The sequence below is a fragment of the Ursus maritimus genome, unplaced genomic scaffold, assembly GCF_017311325.1.
Source record: "Ursus maritimus isolate PB19 unplaced genomic scaffold, ASM1731132v1 scaffold_4, whole genome shotgun sequence".
NCBI classification, from domain to species: domain Eukaryota; kingdom Metazoa; phylum Chordata; class Mammalia; order Carnivora; family Ursidae; genus Ursus; species Ursus maritimus.
Window position 1 is genome coordinate 52,133,528 of NW_024426552.1, and position 17,819 is coordinate 52,151,346.

General features: G+C 41.6%; 1 protein-coding gene across 10 annotated transcripts in view; it reads left to right on the forward strand.

Moving 5' to 3' along the window:
* Positions 1 to 1,071: 1,071 nt before the first annotated feature.
* BBX (BBX high mobility group box domain containing) overlaps positions 1,072 to 17,819 on the forward strand; it is a 265,993-nt gene continuing 249,245 nt past the window's right edge. For 8 of the 10 annotated variants that reach the window (XM_040621187.1, XM_040621192.1, XM_040621196.1 and 5 more), the window contains exons 1-2: positions 1,072 to 1,222; positions 4,381 to 4,452. The gene's annotated coding sequence lies outside the window, so the exon portion shown is untranslated. Of the gene's footprint in view, positions 1,223 to 1,600; positions 1,749 to 1,921; positions 1,943 to 4,380; positions 4,453 to 17,819 lie in introns of those variants that run through there. The other 2 variants (XM_040621188.1, XM_040621189.1) reach the window with 2 other exon arrangements.

Genomic DNA, 17,819 nt, shown 5'->3' on the forward strand with positions numbered 1-17,819 from the left:
AAAAAATAAATAAATAACCCCACACCAAATCTGAGCATTAAAGAGGATAAGTTAGTTGCTCAAGATTGTTCAGCTAGTTTAAGCATGGAGTCTAGAATTTACTCCTCTTAACTTCTAGCTTCGGTTTTTCCTCCCCAGCAGTCTGTTGACTTGTTTATATAGGACTGCCAAATATAAGCTGCCAAAGATGCATCATAGAAAAAAAAAAATCAGAAAGAACAGCCTTCGCATTCACCATCTCCAAAAGTCACCCAACATGTGATGTTCACATATGTTGTGAAATACGTAAATACCATACATGATATGCAAAATATAAATATTACATATATTGACTCAAAAGATCTATTTTTAAGGGAAATTGTCAATAGCCAATCTTCCACGACTTACTCTACCTCATAGCACCATTTGTATGCCCACGCAGGTGATTTGCGGTCCTCTGACCAGCTAAAAGTAGATAGGTTACTTCAGCAAAACGTTTATCTTTGTTTCTGTGTATTGTTGTATTGATTTTTCTTAATTTACCTACGAACGAGGCGTGAAGAACCTCAATGCATTATAGCCCTAATAAACTTATCTTGCACTATTTTGGCCTATGTGATAGCTAAACCATTGACAAAAGAAATCCAAGCTGCTAAAAGCCTTCCTTGGTCACTTGTTAGCCAGGTCAGGCTGTAAAATCATAACACAATGCACGCCTCTTCCATGGGGCACCACACGGCAGCGATAAAAAAAAAAAAAAACCCTCACTTCCATATCCAGTGGAGTTGTAGTTTATTACTATAACCCTCCCAAGTCAAAAGGACACCAGTTTCAAGCCTGGCAACTTGGTGCAGACAGGGTTTTTCCTCCTTACCCCACTCTGCTGGGCCTCTCTACCTGTCCTCTCCTACTGTCTACAGGTCCCGAACATTAGAAAATAGAAAATGTGATGATCTTTGTGTGTCTCTGTAAAATGTGTGTATGTGTGCGTGTGTTTGGGTGTAACGGGCTTTCTGTTTGGCCGCGCGGTCTGTCTGTCAGGCCGCGGGCCAATGGCAGGCTGCCTTATATAAAATGAGTGTTTTCAGTCTCTCCGGGTTGCATGTACTGTATGTGGAGCAGTGTACAGTGAAGCGGAGGCAGAGCGGCTCCGCGAGCTCCTCTCCACTTTCCCATAGAGGAACCCTGACTGGCCGCTGAGGGCGAGCCACACACACGCCCTCACGCCCGGCGAGCCCGCGAGGTAAGCGCCCCCCATCCCCAGCCCTTCCCGGGCGCTCTCCCCGCACTTTCTGTTTTCCTACTCACTTGCGAGCCGCCGGGCTGCAGCCCCAAGGACTCCGCGGCTGGAGCAGCGGCGGCGGCGGCAGCCGGTAGGGTGGACTTGAGGAAGACGGAGGGAACCTCGCGCGTCCCGAGCCGCCGCTGGCCGCTCCGCTCCCCGGGCACTTTCCCCCTCCGCCAAAACTTTGGCTAGGGAGAGGTCGGGGGCGAGGGTCGCGGCGGCCGCGCCGGCGGGGGGCGGGGGGCGCGGAGGCAGTGCCCTGCGGGCGGGAGGCTGGGGGCCGGGCTGGGGAGTAGTAGGCCAGCCGGTGCCAGGCTGCGTATGCAACCAGCACCTCTCGGCACACAGGCAGCGCCGCCCGAGAGGGGCACGGGAGCCGGGGCGCGGGCAGGAGCAGCCCGAGGAAAACAACAACAGAGCCAGCCCTCACGCTGGCGGGCGGCTCGTGGCCGCCCGGGGAGCCCCAAACTTCATCTCGGCGAAAGTACGTGGATCCCAGCCTGGTCTCGGCTGCCGGGGAGGTGGGGCCTGGGGAGCTGGGGCAGGGGAGGAAGGTACGAGGAGCCAGCCCTCGGTGGATTTATTGAACGTTTCGTGTGCGTCGGTGACCGGGAACAGCAGCCCAGTTGCTCGTTCATCTGGAGAGTTGGGATTTGGGTGTTCCGGCCCCGCAGATCGGTGCCCTCTCACCCCCCACCCTAACCAAATGCGCGGCGAGTAGAGAAAGTGCTGTTTTAGTGCCAGAGTAGCCAGGAGGAAGAATAGGGGGAGAGGGGAAAGAGGGCGAGGGAGAGAGAAGAGGGAGGGAAAGCGGTGGGGGGGGGGAGAGGGAGAGAGGAGAGAACGAGAGAACGGGAGGGAAGAGAGGAGGGGAAGAGGAGGAGGGAGGCTGTGTCAGGATTTTGCTTGAATGTGGGATTATGTTGTGTCAATAAGTTTAAGGTGGAGAGAGCGAGGCTGGGGGTGGTGGTGGAGGGGAGGAGGAAGGCCTTGGCTGTTTAAAGTCTTATTTCTGAAGGTAAGTTATGGCATTGCATGGTCGCGATGACAGAAAACTTGCAGATCCTTTATCCGGGGATGGGGTCGATGCCTCTAGAAAGAGCTCCCCAGCCCTCTTAAGCCACACTCGTGTTACACTGTTATTTGCTGCGATCCGGGTCGCTAGTAAATTACAGAAATCAGACTCGAGGTTTCTTTTCCTCCTCCACCTCGTCTCGCTCGCTCACCCTCAGAAATTTATTATTATTTTTTAATTTCTTGGTATTGTATGAAACTTAACGTAACTGAGACCGAACCCGAGTCCTGTAATTCACAAGGACCCTAAATCCAACAATCTGGAACACGTTTATGTGTGAAATATCCGCGATCATTTCTGCTAAATGAGGAAGGTAAAACGAAACGATGCAAAAAGCTAAGACACAACATGTACGACAGAGGGGGGGGGGAGAGGGAGAGACGGAGAGAGAAGCTATTTTTTGCTTTCCTTTCTGTAGAAAGGAAAATAAAGCGTGCATTCCCCTTCCCTCCCGGTGTGTAGGGTCTAGTCAATATTTTAACTGAGGACAAATTAGTCCAGGTGGATCTTGTTGAAAAGTTTTCGCGAGGTGGGGTGGAGGTGGGGGCGGTACGAAGGGGAAGGTGGGTGGAGGTTGTGGGGGATGGGGACGGAGCGAGCTTTGCCACTGCTAATGGTCATTGGCCTGGGGCTTTGAAACCATTGCCTGTCCTGCTAATGACACGTCCAGTTCTCGTCTCCAGGCCGCCGACGCCGGGCTGCCGGAGACTGGGGTACTTTACCCACGCGGGGAGGGGGTTTCTTCGCCATCCCCTGGGGTTGCCCACTCGCGGCGTGGGGGCCCCACGCGCGCCCCCTCTCCTGCGCGCCGCCGCCACCTCTGCTCGCGCGACTTTTGTAGCCAGCCCGCGGCGAGGGGGCGCGGGGGTCCCCAGCACGGACGTCCCCGCGCGGCCACCCCGCGCCGGGCCCCACGCGCGCCGCGCGGTCCAGGCTCAGAATGGCAGCGCCGGGCCGGGCGGCGGTGCCTCCCCGGGGGGCAGCGGAGGCAGCGGCGGTGGCGGCGGGATCTTCGCCGGGGCCCGCGGGAGGAGGAGGAGAGGGAGGAGGAGGAGGAGGAGGAGGAGGGGAAGGAGGAGGAAGAGGAGGAGAGGGAGGCGTTTTCTGCCCAGACCGCCGCCAGTTCGAGCGGGCACGGGGACGGGGACACCCCACTCGTTGCTCCTCCGTTATGGAAAGGTGTTTAGCAGACTTTTACGCCCGGAGTGTGGGATTTGTACTTCATTTTTCTCTCCCCCCTCTTCCCCAAAGCAAGATGGACTCTATTCCCTTTCTCTTTCTCCCTGTGCCTCTGCCTCTGTCTTGTCAGCCTTTAAGATCGACATTTTGTACTAAGATGCAAACTTGATGGTGACCAGCAACAAAGGCGGGGTGGGATCCCTCGCTCCCTCCTCCTCTCGGTTTCCTAGCTCCCCCCACCCCGACCTCGGAGACCTGGTGGCCCTGCACTTGCCGCCGTGGGCTCTGGCGAATGTGTTTCCGGGCTCGGTTCCGATCTCCAATCTGGGGATTGTGACTGGGGCCGGGCGTTTGGGCGACGGCTGTGGCCGCCCCAGGTCTGCAAGGCTGAGGGCTGCGCTACCTGGACCCGCTGCCGTCGCCGTTCTACCTCCGGCCGGATCCTGGGCACCGTGGAGGCTCGGGCTGCCTATCGATTGCTATGATTGGTTTCTGGTGTATTTGACCTGGGGGCGGCGATCACTTGGTGCAAGTTGATGAATGATCGCGGTGTGGGTTTTGGGTTTGCAGAAAAGGATCAACTTTCAGCTTTGTACATATGGGGAGTAGGGAGTGAGGGTGCTGGAGACACCCTGGAATGCCAGCTGGGCTACTCAGCCTCTGCTCTCTGAATACAGGGAGCTTCTTTGCTTTTATTGCTTCACAGTTTTCGCGTAGGGGTGGGAGGTAGAGCGAGGGGAGGGGTTGGTGGGGAGCTGGATTCCTGGGTTTTGGGGACCTACCTTCATAGGTGTTGCAGGAGTTGGGACTCTATTGTATAAAGCTCTACCCTACTGATGTACCTTTATTTGATACTTTATAGGTCACTATCATATGACAAAGGCTTTGCCGCAGTTCATCTTCCTCCCTGTGTACTTTCCATTTGCTTTCCTGGGTAAGTATGCAAACTCTTCCTACAGGGAAGCTGGATGGCTATTAGTAATGGCCTAAGGGTCCTTACTGTTCACATAAGAAGATGGCTTATTGGGGTTACAACACCCCGGAAATCTTGTCTTACTGAGTTTCCCACAGAAGTCAATTTATGATTCTTAGTATTTAGAATTCAGTTGCTATTATTATTATTTTAAGGTAGTTTAAATGTTTATTTCACATTTATCTGCCAAGTGTCATTTGAAAAGTTATTTCAAATAGTCATTTTAATTGATAATGAAATTTTACAGAGTTGAAGGCCTAAGAAATTTAATACTGGCTAATACTGTAGAAAGATTATAGCCTGTGAGTGGAGAGAATTATTAAAAACCCAAGGAAGCATTGTGCAGAATGCCTCTCTAATTATAGTGACTGACATTTGCTTACTCTTTCCTAGGTGCTCTGTCTTGGGTAACTTGTGCTGTTTGTGACAGTTATTTTTGTGGTGGGGAGCAGTGGACTAGACAGTGTGTAGTAAATCTAGTATTTAGTGGACCAGCTTGATATAAAAGGCAAATGACTATTTCCAAGTTAATCATAATTTCCTTCAAATTTATGTATTTGAAGAAATTGGGTATATTTTAAGAGCTGGCATATGCAATAAACAGCGACTGTGAAATCCCTTAAGTGCCTTTGTCACATGTATGCCCCCAAATGGAAAAATTGGTGAAATAACATGTGGGACAGCAAGTGCCTGGAAAGTTAGTTTTTGAGAAGTAACGGTCTAGGTGAGAGTTGATAGAACTTTTGAAAGCAGCAGGGTGAGCCCAAACTGCAAAAAACCAGCTTGCAATTTGCCCCCCTCCATTGTAAGCAACACCTTAGATATTCCAAGTTGCTGATAAATTAAGAAAACTACTTGTACTAAATGTGTAAATCAGTTGTGGTACTCGAGAATATTACCGTAGTGAAGATGGAGTTTGTATTTTGTGAATGAAAACAGACTTGAACTCAGTTTCCCATAAAAGAAAAAGGAAAGAGATCTTACCTGTTTTGTTGCTGACTTGCTGGGATATTATATATGTTACTAAAAGGTTGTCTTAGTATTGAGAGGAATTGAGGACCAGGCCTTTCTGGTAGTTTCCATATAGTAGCAAAACATACTTGGACATTGCTGAGAACCTTACTTAGGTGATTTTAAGTTCTGTGTCCAACATCTTTCATGGAATGTAAATATCACATTATTTTAGATAGTTAAGAGAACCTCTTAATATGTCAAATACGTAACAGTCTGATTGGAACAGTCAGAATGAGAGGGTTCTGTAAGATGAATTTAGTGTACGACAAAATACGTGGATTTCGGTGTCTTTGATATTTTTTTAAAGCTTGTTTGCAAGAGAAGTTTTTCATTTTTGAACATATGGCAAGAGTATTCAAAATGCATTCCTGATTTACTAAAGAACAGCACATTTATACATGTGAGGCACATTATTTTGTTCACTAGAGCAAACTTTTAATGTTAGTTCTTTCCCCATGGAAATATATTTGACCAATTCACAATTTAAAATGGGAATCAGTAATTTCCAGAATAAAAGCGATCTGATGAGCTCTTGCATTTCTTTGAGATATCAAACAACTGGTTCATTAAAACAATATTTTCAAGAACAGTCTTGGTCTTTGAAGTCAGAGTAGTTTTTGTAGTGTACAACTTGTAGTAGTGATCTAAAAGAAGTCACCCTGACAATGAATTACCAGTTATTTGCATCTAAAACATATTTATTTGATTTGAAGCTTAATTATCAAAATAAGAATTTAGATAGAGGTTTTGCTTCTATATTGCCAAGAGTTTCCAAACTTCCCATTTTATTATTCTGCATATCTCTATTAAGTTCTGAAACCGAAGTCTTAATTTGCATTTCACATTTAATGCTAGCTGTTGAAAAGAGGAGGTTCGTGTATGTTGTTTCTTACTTAGTGCTACATTTTTTGGAGGTACTGTGGCCAGTTTAGAAAGAATCTTCCGCTAGAGACTTCGATATTTACAAAAATTTGCAATTTTGACACCTTCCTTTTTTTTTTTTTTTAAATTCATCTTGATCTTTGTATCTAACTTAAAAAAGTCCTGGGTTTAGGAGTTTGTGAGGTAGCTCTGGCTTAAACATACACTTAGCTCTGCTCTACAACTTGAAAAGTGTAGGCCACCTTTGACCTTATAGATCTGATCTTTATACTTAATCCATTGAAACAGAGATTTGTTTAGACCTTGAATTGAGAACACAGCTTTGAGTGGAAGTTAGGATGAACACGTAGTCATGGTTTGCTTATGCTGTAAGTAACTGTGTAATTGGTAAGGCCTTTTGTATGTAAAAATAAAGAAGGAACAGTCTCATAATGTGGCACAATTCATGAAAATGTGACTTAGCAACTAAAGTATAAAGTGATATTTTTCAGTAAAATGATTTATTATCAGGCAAAATATTAAAACTATACGTTTTCCCACATTTCATAGAGCACAGGTAAAGAAAGGGCCATATTTTTAACTGTATCTTACCAGGAATATCAACTACTTTTATATTAGAAATCTTTAATAGAAGTAATAAAGACTTCACAGTTCAACCGTACCAAAAAAAAAAAAGCCTTTTTGAAAATAGCCTGGCTATTTATGCTCTCCTAAAGGAAATCCTTGAAATTATTAGTGTCTTATGAAAGTGCAGAAATGTTTAAAATTGTGATATATAAATGTTCTAAGTTACTAAATTTAGGCAATTAATTGTGGCATATTGCGTCACCACCAGTGTGGGATACCTGTGTTTTAAGACTTAATCTTAAGCAGTGCTTTAAGAAAGAGACACTTTTCTTGAACTTATAGTTTGAAGTCCACCTCATTTTTTAACATTTCACCACTGAGGGCACCTTTTAAAATAGGTCTGAGTGGTATCTTCTTTATATTTTTAGTCAACTTCCTTCCTCTCACTATGAAATGAAAACAAACCTGAATTATAAAAACATTGTAATTTCACTGCTTGGTTTTTATCACATGCCCCAGGTAAATTGGATACAGGTGGTCCTCAGGCTATACTTACTGCTCCGAAGGTAGTAAGGACTAAGGCTAAAGATTGAATGAGGTCTTCCAGCTAGAAGATTCTGTGACTGTAATTCAGTCAGTGGGTTCGTACTACCTCAAGGGCAGTCATCACAGACTGTGTCGAATTATAGAGATTTCTATATATTAAGTTATACCTGAGGAAAGCACTTTTTGAGTTCTCTCAACATTCATGTATGTTCATTTCATCCCTTAGAAGGCAATTACAGATTCTTGAAATGCCAAGACATCATTTTAAAACTGTAAAGATACATGCAGAAAATCCTCATGTATTAATGGGGATTGTTTTCGTTTTTTTTTTTTTTTCTTTCAAAGAAAAAGATGAGATGAGAACTGGAATAAGTTCCAGTTACACAATGGAAATGCAAAAGCAGGCAAGCCAATAATGAATTCTATCTAAAAGTAGATATAAATACAGAGAAGATGAAAGACTAAGGGAATGAAAGACTTAAAGGTTTGAATATAGACCGTGAAGCATTGACATACCTACCAAAATATAAACTTAATAAGTTATGTGAGTCAGATCAAGGATCTGGATAGTGAAATAACTACAGCTCGTGAGGAGGTTGTATAAAGTACAAAGTAAAAAATAAGAATGAGTTGGATTTCCTGAAATCTTAGAAAAATAAATACTGTAAAGTATTGATTGAGTAATTAAACCAATAGTTAAACATGGTGCTCAGGTGAAGAGATCAGGGGATAAAACAGAAGTTCCTGGAATGGAATAACTGAGATCCGAAAATGGACATTGAATGTTGGGTTTTTTGTAAGGGGAATAATTACATAAAACATCGATAACTGATTTCAAAGGAGAAATAAGAATGAGGATAAAAATTGTTTAAAGCAGCTGTATTAAATGTTTTTGACTGAAATGTATGATAAGAAATGCCTTTTATATCCCAATCCATATATAAAAACTGAAACAAAAGTTTTGCTAAAACAGTACTAAGAGTAATGCCCTCTGGTATTTTCTGTTCCTGTCTGATCTTTATAAATCTAATGTGTTTCAAACTGTCTTATTAAGAAAACAGTGTAATTCGCTAAATTGGTCTTAGGACTTATAGTTTGAAACACCAACATGGAGGACTTGTTAGAAATGGAGACCCCCGGGGGTGCCAGGCCGGCTCAGTAGGTGCAGCGTGCGACTCTTGATCTCAGGGTTGTAGGTTGGAGCCCCACGTTGGGTGTTGCGATTGCTTAAAAATAAAATCCTAAAAAAAAAAGGAAAGTGGAGGTCTCCAGGTCCCATGTCCAGATAAGCTGATTCAGTGTGACTGAGGTGGGGCCCAGGAATCTGCGTTTTAAATAGCGCTTCAGTAGTTCTGAAGTAGATGCCAGGTACTCTGACACACTTTGAGAAACTCTGGTGTAGGGGACAGATGGCTGAATAGTGAATAGGAGTCTTGCGCTGAATGTGGGGTTCAAGTTCTTGGACAAGGTCTCTTCCAGCTTCAACATTCTGTGGCTGTATTTTAGTCAGCATGTTGGCAATACCTCAGTATGACAAGAGCCCTTGTCACCCTCTGTTGAGAGTAGCAGGTGTAGTACAAGGAACAGAGGCTTTGAAGCTGAAGATCCCTGGATTCCACTGCTGTTGCCCCTCTGGCTTATTGACTGAGGGACTTTAAGCATGTCACTTCAAAATAAACTTCCTTCGTTATGTGCAAAAAGGCGTATTAATATTTACCATGCAACAGAATGAGAACTACACAAGAGAGTGATGTCTGTAATGACCCTTATCCACAGTCAGCACTCCATATGTATGTTCTTATAGTTCTGTCTTACCTCATCCCAAGTCCCGCTATGTTTGAAGTTTTTCGAAGCTGTGCCTTTTAATTTTTTTTAAACATCTCTCTTTTTTTTTTTAAAGTAAACTCTACCCCCATCGTGGGGCTCGAACTCAAGACCCCAAGATCAAGAGTTGCATGCTCTGCCAGTCTGTGCCTTTTATTTTTTGTTTCCTCTAAAGTACAGCTAGCCCTTGAAGAACACAGGGATTGGGGTGCCAACTCCACCCACCCATGCAATCGAAAATCTGCATAGAAATTCTGACTCCCTAAGAACTTAACTACTAATAATCTACTGTTGACTGGAAGTCTTACTGATAATATGAATAGTCACATATTTTGTGTGCTATATGTATTATAAACTATATTACAATAAAGTAAGCTAGAGAAAAGAAAATGTTATTGGGGAAATACATTTTAGTGTAGTACTGTAAATATCCATGTGTAAGGGGACTGGCACAGTCCCATGTTGTTCAGGGGCCGACTATAATTCTCAACCCTGCTATCCTGAAACACTGGATTTTTAACTGGATATGAGGTGTTAGGTAAGCACTTTATTACAACGAAGGAAATAGAACAACCAGCATAAGAGATAAAAGGATAAAAGTGACAAATAACTGAGGGATGTCATAGTTAAGTATGGTGCCCCTTTGGATTTGGGGAATGATTTCGTACTTTAAAAAGCACAGGACAGAAGAATAGCTGTTTTCATATTTCAAAGTGGTTAGTTGTTGGCACTGGGCATTCTCTCCCGTGACTTTGGTCCATCTTGGAATGTCTTAGAGCATCAGTTCTCAAATTTTCTTCTGCTAAGACACATGCGACTGATGTTTACGCAGAGGGTGTTATAATTTCCCTGGTTATAGACACAGATAAATTATGGGGTGGGATTATAGGTAGTTCACAGTGTGATAAAGCCACTTCTTTCCCTATCAAGAAAATGTATCAGAATATAAGTGAGAGTGATTCTATCGTAATGAAAATTTTGAATACACCCATATACAAACGTGTAAAATTCTTTATAAACTGTGGTACTTTGTTCGTAACTAATTATTTGGGCATTCCTCACAACCAATTAAAACTTACCCTTGTATCAAGGCATGAAGATTGAGAAGCGTTACATCCGGAGTGCGTAACAAATTACATTGCACAGAATAAATAGCCACTTAAATAAAAAAGAGGGGCAAGCTAAGGAGAAGATGAATGGGAAGTACAGCAAATCCCTGAAATCTCAAACAATGTGAAAATCAAAAGCTAGGGAAAATGCAACATGTGGTCAAATGCAAAGGAAGTACAAAAGACTATCAGGGTTCTCAGACATTCCTATCTTACTCGAATACTCATTGCCTCTAACGTAGACATTTATTTTTAAGTAGTCTCAACATTTATTTAATTTATTTGAATGAATTAAAATTAGGTAACTTGTGTTTCCTAATTTTTTTCTTTTTTAAAAGATTTTATGTATTAGAGAGCATGTGCACATGCAATCTAGCGCGCAGGAGCTGGGGGGAGGGTAAGAGGGAGAGGGAGAAGCAGACTTCCTGCTGAGCAGGAAGCCAGACCTAGGTCTGGACGTGGGGCTCTCCCAGGACCCTGAGATCATGACCTGAGCTGAAGGCAGGCGCTTAACCGACTGAGCCACTCAGGCACCCTGGGTTTCCTAATTTTTAAGGTTATATTTGCCAGGAGCATCTTTTTTTACTCAGCTAAATTTTAATTTACCTTACTTTTTCGTCTCTAATAAATTAATAGGCTCTATATATTTTGAAAATGTCTTTATACTTTGATGTGTAGTGATATTGGATATACATTCCTAACCCTTTATCTAAAAAAATCTCTGAAAAACTAAGTTTTTTTTTTTTCCTCCTAAAGTCTGGCATCAAAGCTTATTTAGTGGCAGAACCTGACCCAAACTGTCATGGGCTTGTTTAAAGTAGTTTTAAAGCCCACTTAGAAAGAATATTCACATATTTTGCTGTAGAGATAGTAATATATTTGGCTATGAGGTGCTATCCTAGATCTAGCGAGGAATGTTACGTAATAGATGCTGTATGCTCCATCTGACCTTTAAGACTCACAAAAATCTGAAGCATACCTGGACCTAAGGGTTTCAGATAAGGGACTGTGATCCTGTTGTATTAACTTTCTTAGTCCACACAGTGAAATTGTCTGGTATTCCTGCCCATTTAACTCAGTGAGTATCCTTTTGCTGATTTTGATCACTGATCATCTGAATATGTTGAGTTCATTGCAAGCTGGTGAATCATGGAAGATACCCTAACAAGATATCTTAACATTATGTATTAACTCGGTCAAACTGTCCTTTGAAGCCCTGTGGCTCCAGTTACAAGGATGGAAGGCATCAGAGGTTAATAAAGTCAGGTAAGCAAAATGGTAGCTAGCATCTGTACCTCCTAAGTTGAGCAGGGAAGGTTCCTAGGTAAGGAAGGATTAAACACGCATACACACACCCCACCCCACCCCACCCCACCTCACCCCACCCCTGTTACTTGAACCTCCTATGCCATTTTGACATTTTTATTCCTTTTTTGTTTTTGTTGTAGTTGTTAGTTATTTTTATTTTTATTTTTTAAAGATTTTATTTATTTGAGAGAGGGAGTGAGAGAGAGAGTGCATGAGCCAGGTGAGGGCAGAGGGAGAGGGAGGAGCAGACTCCCCACTGAGCAGGAAGCCTTCCCAGGACCCCCTCATCTTGATCTGAGCTAAAGGCAGATGCTTAACTGACTGAGCCACCCAGGCACCCCGGTGGTTAGTTTATTAAACAAACATATACATTGAAATCTGTATTTGAAACTTCTACCATGTTGGATGTTTCTCATATAATGGTGAACAAAATTAAGCATACTTTCATTATGGTTTACTGTTAGGAGAGTTTCATGAAGGGCTTACATTTTCTTTATTATATTGACATTTGCACCTTTCTTTCTATCAGAAAAGTAAAAACGAAAGTGTTTTCTGCGAATTTAGTTTAAGGTGAGAATGTTTTTGGGTTGTATTGTTTCATAGAGGTTGTAGATACCTTTATTTTCAATGATTATGAAATGCTCTTTTTTTTTTTTTTTAAGTAATCTTTATGCCCAACATGGGGCTTGAATTCACAACCCCAAGATCAAGAGTCACATGCTCTACCAGATGAGCCAGCCAGGAGCCATACTTTTAATTTCCTATAAAACCATTATAGAACAATGTAAAGTGTGATGTGAGGACAAGTACATATGACACACTAGCTATAGCTGGTCTGTTGTCATGGTAAGACTTAAATTAGTCTTCATTTGGTATAGACTGAAATAGTTAATGGCTAAAGAAAGTTTTTCTTCTTTAATTACTTACTGATACAACTATATACTTTGGTGTAGGAAAGCCACAGATTGAGTAATTCAGAGGGAGTCTTATTAACAATGCTGATTCTTCTAATCTTAAAAAATGCTGAGTTGTTTTTCAGCTGTTGGTGCACCTCTCAAAACTCAGCCAAGTTTAGAGTTCTCATTGACTGCAAAGGGAATGTGGGAGAGCATGGAACAAAATGAGAAATTACTTCTCTACATCTAGCTGTCAAAGTCCGATTATCTTTTGAGTTACTGAAGTTATATATATTTTTCTTTCTGGTCCCCTCTCCCTTCTCTTTCCTACCTTTCTTCTCTCCTCTCCCTTCTCTTCCTTTCTCCCATCCAAGTACTAACCAAGCCCAACCCTGCTTAGCTTTCGAGATAGTGGACTCTTCTCTCCCTTTTTTCTGTCCTCCCTGAGGTCTGTTTGTCTATTTTTTTCTCTCAGCTTTTTATTGTATTCACTCATTTGCGATCTGTGATATAGCCTACAAATATTTGAGAATCAGTATGGAATTGAATTTTTTCTTTTTTGCCATTATTTGATTTTAAAGTTTTATAATTTTGAGTTATTTTCGTAATTATCACTAGCCATGTAATACAGTTGTTAACATACGAGTTTGAGACTTACACAGTTCCCTCCATGTAAGTGTCAGTTAGGGAGGGAGTACGAGGAGCCTTTCACAAGGCTGTGTGAGGCAGAGTAAACTCCTTCTCCAGTCAGTTTTGTGTTTTAGGGTGGTAGGATGACCGCACAGGTTCGTTTATATATAAGGGAAAGTTGAAAGCAGATTTTAGAAGCGTTTCCCACATACTGTTTTACTTTGGGTGGAAGGGGAAAGATAATTTTGGGCTGAGGGCATCCTTAGGAAGCGTAAGTGCGATTTTTACTACTTTCTTTTTCACAACAACTTTCTGTTGAGAGGTAACTCTGTTTTAGTGACGAAAGACTTAAGTGTCAGGTTAAGTCACTTGTCTGAGGTCACACGGGTAGCAAGAGACTGTGCCAGGCTCAGGAGGCCTGTCTGTAGTGCCCCAGTCTCCTGGGCTTTTTCTGTTATTTACCTGCCTTTAGGGCCACATTGCAAGGGGTTAGAACTGAAAAGTGTGGGGCAGCTTTCAGCCAAGAATTCCTCCCAATTTTTCTTTCTCCCGAAAGAGAAATCTTCATTTTGAAGTGGTAGGGTTGGAACACTACTTTCTATCAATCTTAAGGGAGGTAGACGAGAAAGTCTCTGAACTGGGGCCTGTTGTCGATTCTCATCAGCAAGGTTACAGTCAAAGACTAAACCAGCCCCAAACTTAGGTTATAAATTGACATTTAGTAAACTTTCTTTCTAGTTGGTGTATCTGCTATAGAAATGTCTAATAACAACAGTTTTTGTTTTTACTGTTTATTAATTCCTCTGGTGCATCAGTAGAAATCCTTCGTTCTTTCATGAGGAGTTAAGTTTTTTTTCTTTCTTTTTTTTTTTTTTAAGATTTTATTTATTTGAGAGAGAGAGTATGAAAGAGCGCACAAGCAGGTGGAGGGGCAGAGGGAGATGCAGACTCCCTGCTGAGTGGGGAGCCCAGTAAGGGGCTTCATCCCAGGACGCTGGGATCGTGACCTGAGCTGAAGGCAGATACTTAACCTACTGAGCCACCCAGAAGCCCCAAAGAGTTGAGTTTTTCAGGCTGAATATTCTATGATGTTTTTATTCTGTTTTTTTTTTTAAAGCAACTTTATAGACAATATATACCTGTATGTAGATACTTTCTTACTTTTTTTTGTTTTTGAAGTATAGTTGACATATGTTGTAATAGTTTCAGATGTACAACATAGTGATTCGACAATTCTATGCATTACTCAGTGCTCATCACAGTAAGTGTAGTCACCATATGTCACTGTACAATGTTATTACAGTATTATTGACTGTATTTCCTATGCTGTACTTTTCATCTTGATGACTTACTTATCTTATAACTGCAGGTTTTTACCTGTTATCTCCTTTACCTATTTAACCCCTTTTCCCATTCCCCTCTCATCTGGCAACCGCCAGGTTGTTCTCTGTATTTAAGAGTCTGATTTTTCATTTGTTCTTTTGTTTTTTAAATTCCACATGTAAGTAAAATCATATGTTATTTCTCTTTCTCTGACTTATTTCACTTAGCATAATACCTTTTAGGTTCATTTGTATTGCTACAAATGACAAGAGCTCATTCTTTTTCACGGCCAGTATTCGGTGGTGGTGGTGGTGGTGGTGGTGGTGGTGTGTGTGACATCTTCTTTATTCCATCATCTAACAGGACGCTTGGGTTGCTTCCCTGTCTTGACTATTGTAAATAATGCTTCGGTAAACTTAGGGGTGCATATATCTTTGAAGTAGTGTTTTCATTTTCTTTAGGTAAATACCCAATAGTGGAATTACTGGATCATATGGTATTTCTATTTTTAATTTTTTTGAGGAACCTTTATACTGTTTTCTACAGTGGCTGCACCCATTTACATGCCCACCAACAGTGTATGAGGGTTCCTTCTGATACTTCTTAATACTTAATTGGTGAATATATTTTACTAAAGGAATTTACCAGTATAACATGGATAGGGTTATAAAACAGTTTTCTGACAATTGCTTTGAAAATATGTTCAATATGAGTAGAAAAATTAAGCAGATTCATGGACTTCAATTCAGAGTATCTGATGATCAAACATGAATTAGATACAGGATTAGTCAAAAGTTATCATTTCTTGAAGTGACTTATGGGTAGTTTTGATTTATTTTTACCTAAGAAAGTTAGTTCTACTGTGATTAAGAGATTTTATAAATTACACATTTGTATACAAGTAGCAAATCATTTAGGAAATACAAAGTGACTTGTTGCTTTTTTTTATACTAAGAACCCTATTCATCTGAAATTAAATTCTTTCATCTTTGCAAATTCAGCAAAACCAGAGCCTAATTCACATATAAAAGATACAGAGTTTGTCATTCTTTTATTTATTTATTTTTTTTTTTAAGATTTTATTTATTTGACAGATAGAGACAGCCAGCGAGAGAGGGAACACACGCAGGGGGAGTGGGAGAGGAAGAAGCAGGCTCATAGCAGAGGAGCCTGATGTGGGGCTCGATCCCAGAACACCGGGATCACGCCCTGAGCGGAAGGCAGAAGCTTAACCGCTGTGCCACCCAGGCGCCCCTCTTTGTTGTTTTTTAATGGCTTTTCTTTTTCCCTGATCCATGAAACTTATTTTGTCAAGGTAATTTTTGTGGATGATAATCTTTTTTTTTTTAATAAAGATTTTATTTATTTATTTGAGAGAGAGACAGATAGTGACAGAGATAGTGAAAGAGAGAACAAGCGGGGAGGAGAAGGAGAAGCAGGCTCCCACTGAGATGTGGGCCTTGGTCCCAGGACCCTGAGATCATGACCTGAGCCAAAGGCAGATGCTTAACTGACTGAGCCACCCAGGCACCCCTGTGGATGATAGTTTTACTAAGAATGTTCTCTTGAATTGTTTTAGCGGAATGATACTTTATCAAAGGGGTTGGGCTTCCATTTCTTGTTTTTCACCCTCCTTTCCCCCATCAGCTACTTCTATACTGTTCTCATTCAGGTAGGTTTGTTTTATGGCATTTGACACCTTTCTTTCTACTTGCTTTCCTAAGTCATGTTCAAAGAACATTTTACATATTAAGTAATTTGGTTAAGTGTTGGTGAGATTCAGGTATCCAAACCGAATATCAGTTTAATTCAGTGTTCATGGATCAAGTGCCTGTGGGTGTGTTGATGCTGACTTAAACTTTGAGGATATAAAGATGAATGTAGAATAGCCCGTGTCCTTAAAGCAGATGTGGTCTACTGGCTGGAAAAGTCCAGTAGATCTAAATCTCTATCATTCAAGTTTTTCTGTGCTAATCGTTTAACAGCTATGGCATACAGTAGTACTGGAGTAAGTAACCTGAAAAGCTGGCGAATTCCAACACAGGAGCTGGATGTTGAAATATAGGGGGAGTTTCTTGCTGTTACAGTGTTTCTCCTAATTGTCTTTGAGCTTGTGAAACTAATTGGGTCCAAGCACTAGAGTGGATTTTAAAAATCAGGCTTCTAGGCCTCATTTGGCTTTTATTTAAATATTAGTGCATCATTTTGTCTTTTGGTCTGTTTTTAAAGGGCCAAGACTTTTTTTTTGTTAAACCTTTCAATTTATATTAGAAAGTTAAGTTTCAGTCGAGTGTTTTGGACTTCCTTTTAATTTATTTTTCCTTTTTTATTTATTACTATTAACGTCACAGTCTACGATGACAACACTTTTGAAGTAAAAGGAAATGGTTGAGGATGCCACATATACCAAATCATGTTAAAAGCACCTTAAATGGAGTAAGTTTGAACTAGACATCCAAACTAGGAGTCCAAACACATACCAAAAAAATTAGTGTGAACTACTATAGCTAAGACTTACTTTACTAGTTAGCAGTATATTAATAAGATCCGTAGCCCAGGTATTAAACACAAAATGAGACTCTAAAGAGATAAAAATGTGCTTCTCTATCCATGAGACATTACAGATTAAAAATGATGCCCAGTTTTTCTGTCAAGCAGTTTTCAGATTTTCCATTGTGTTTTCAGCCTGTGTTTACAACTGCAGTTTCTCTCATGGTTTAGTAAAGCCATGACCTGGAGGGTACCTGTGCGTTTGGCTTTTTTAAATGCTTAGTGATCTGGGTCTGGTCTTTGGACTTGATCAAACCTTCAGTATCACTTCTTAATCATGACTTTTGTGTTTATTACACCTCAGAATCATATGCATTTTCACCCATCTTTATTTGTGGCTCTCTTTTGACTGGTCATTTTAGGGTATCAACCCAGTTTAGATGAAAACTTTGTTTCTGAAATATTCTTTTTTTTTTTTTAAGACTTTATTTATTTATTTGACAGAGACAGCCAGCCAGCGAGAGAGAGAACACATGCAGGGGGAGTGGGAGAGGAAGAAGCAGGCCTAGTGGAGGAGCCTGATGTGGGGCTCGATCCCAGAACACTGGGATCACGCCCTGACCCGAAGGCAGATGCTTAACGACTGCGCCACCCAGGCACCCCTGTTTCTGAAATATTCTGCACAGTGTTCCAGATGCCACCCCTGGCTGCTTTAATAACAAAATGCCTTCATAAGCCA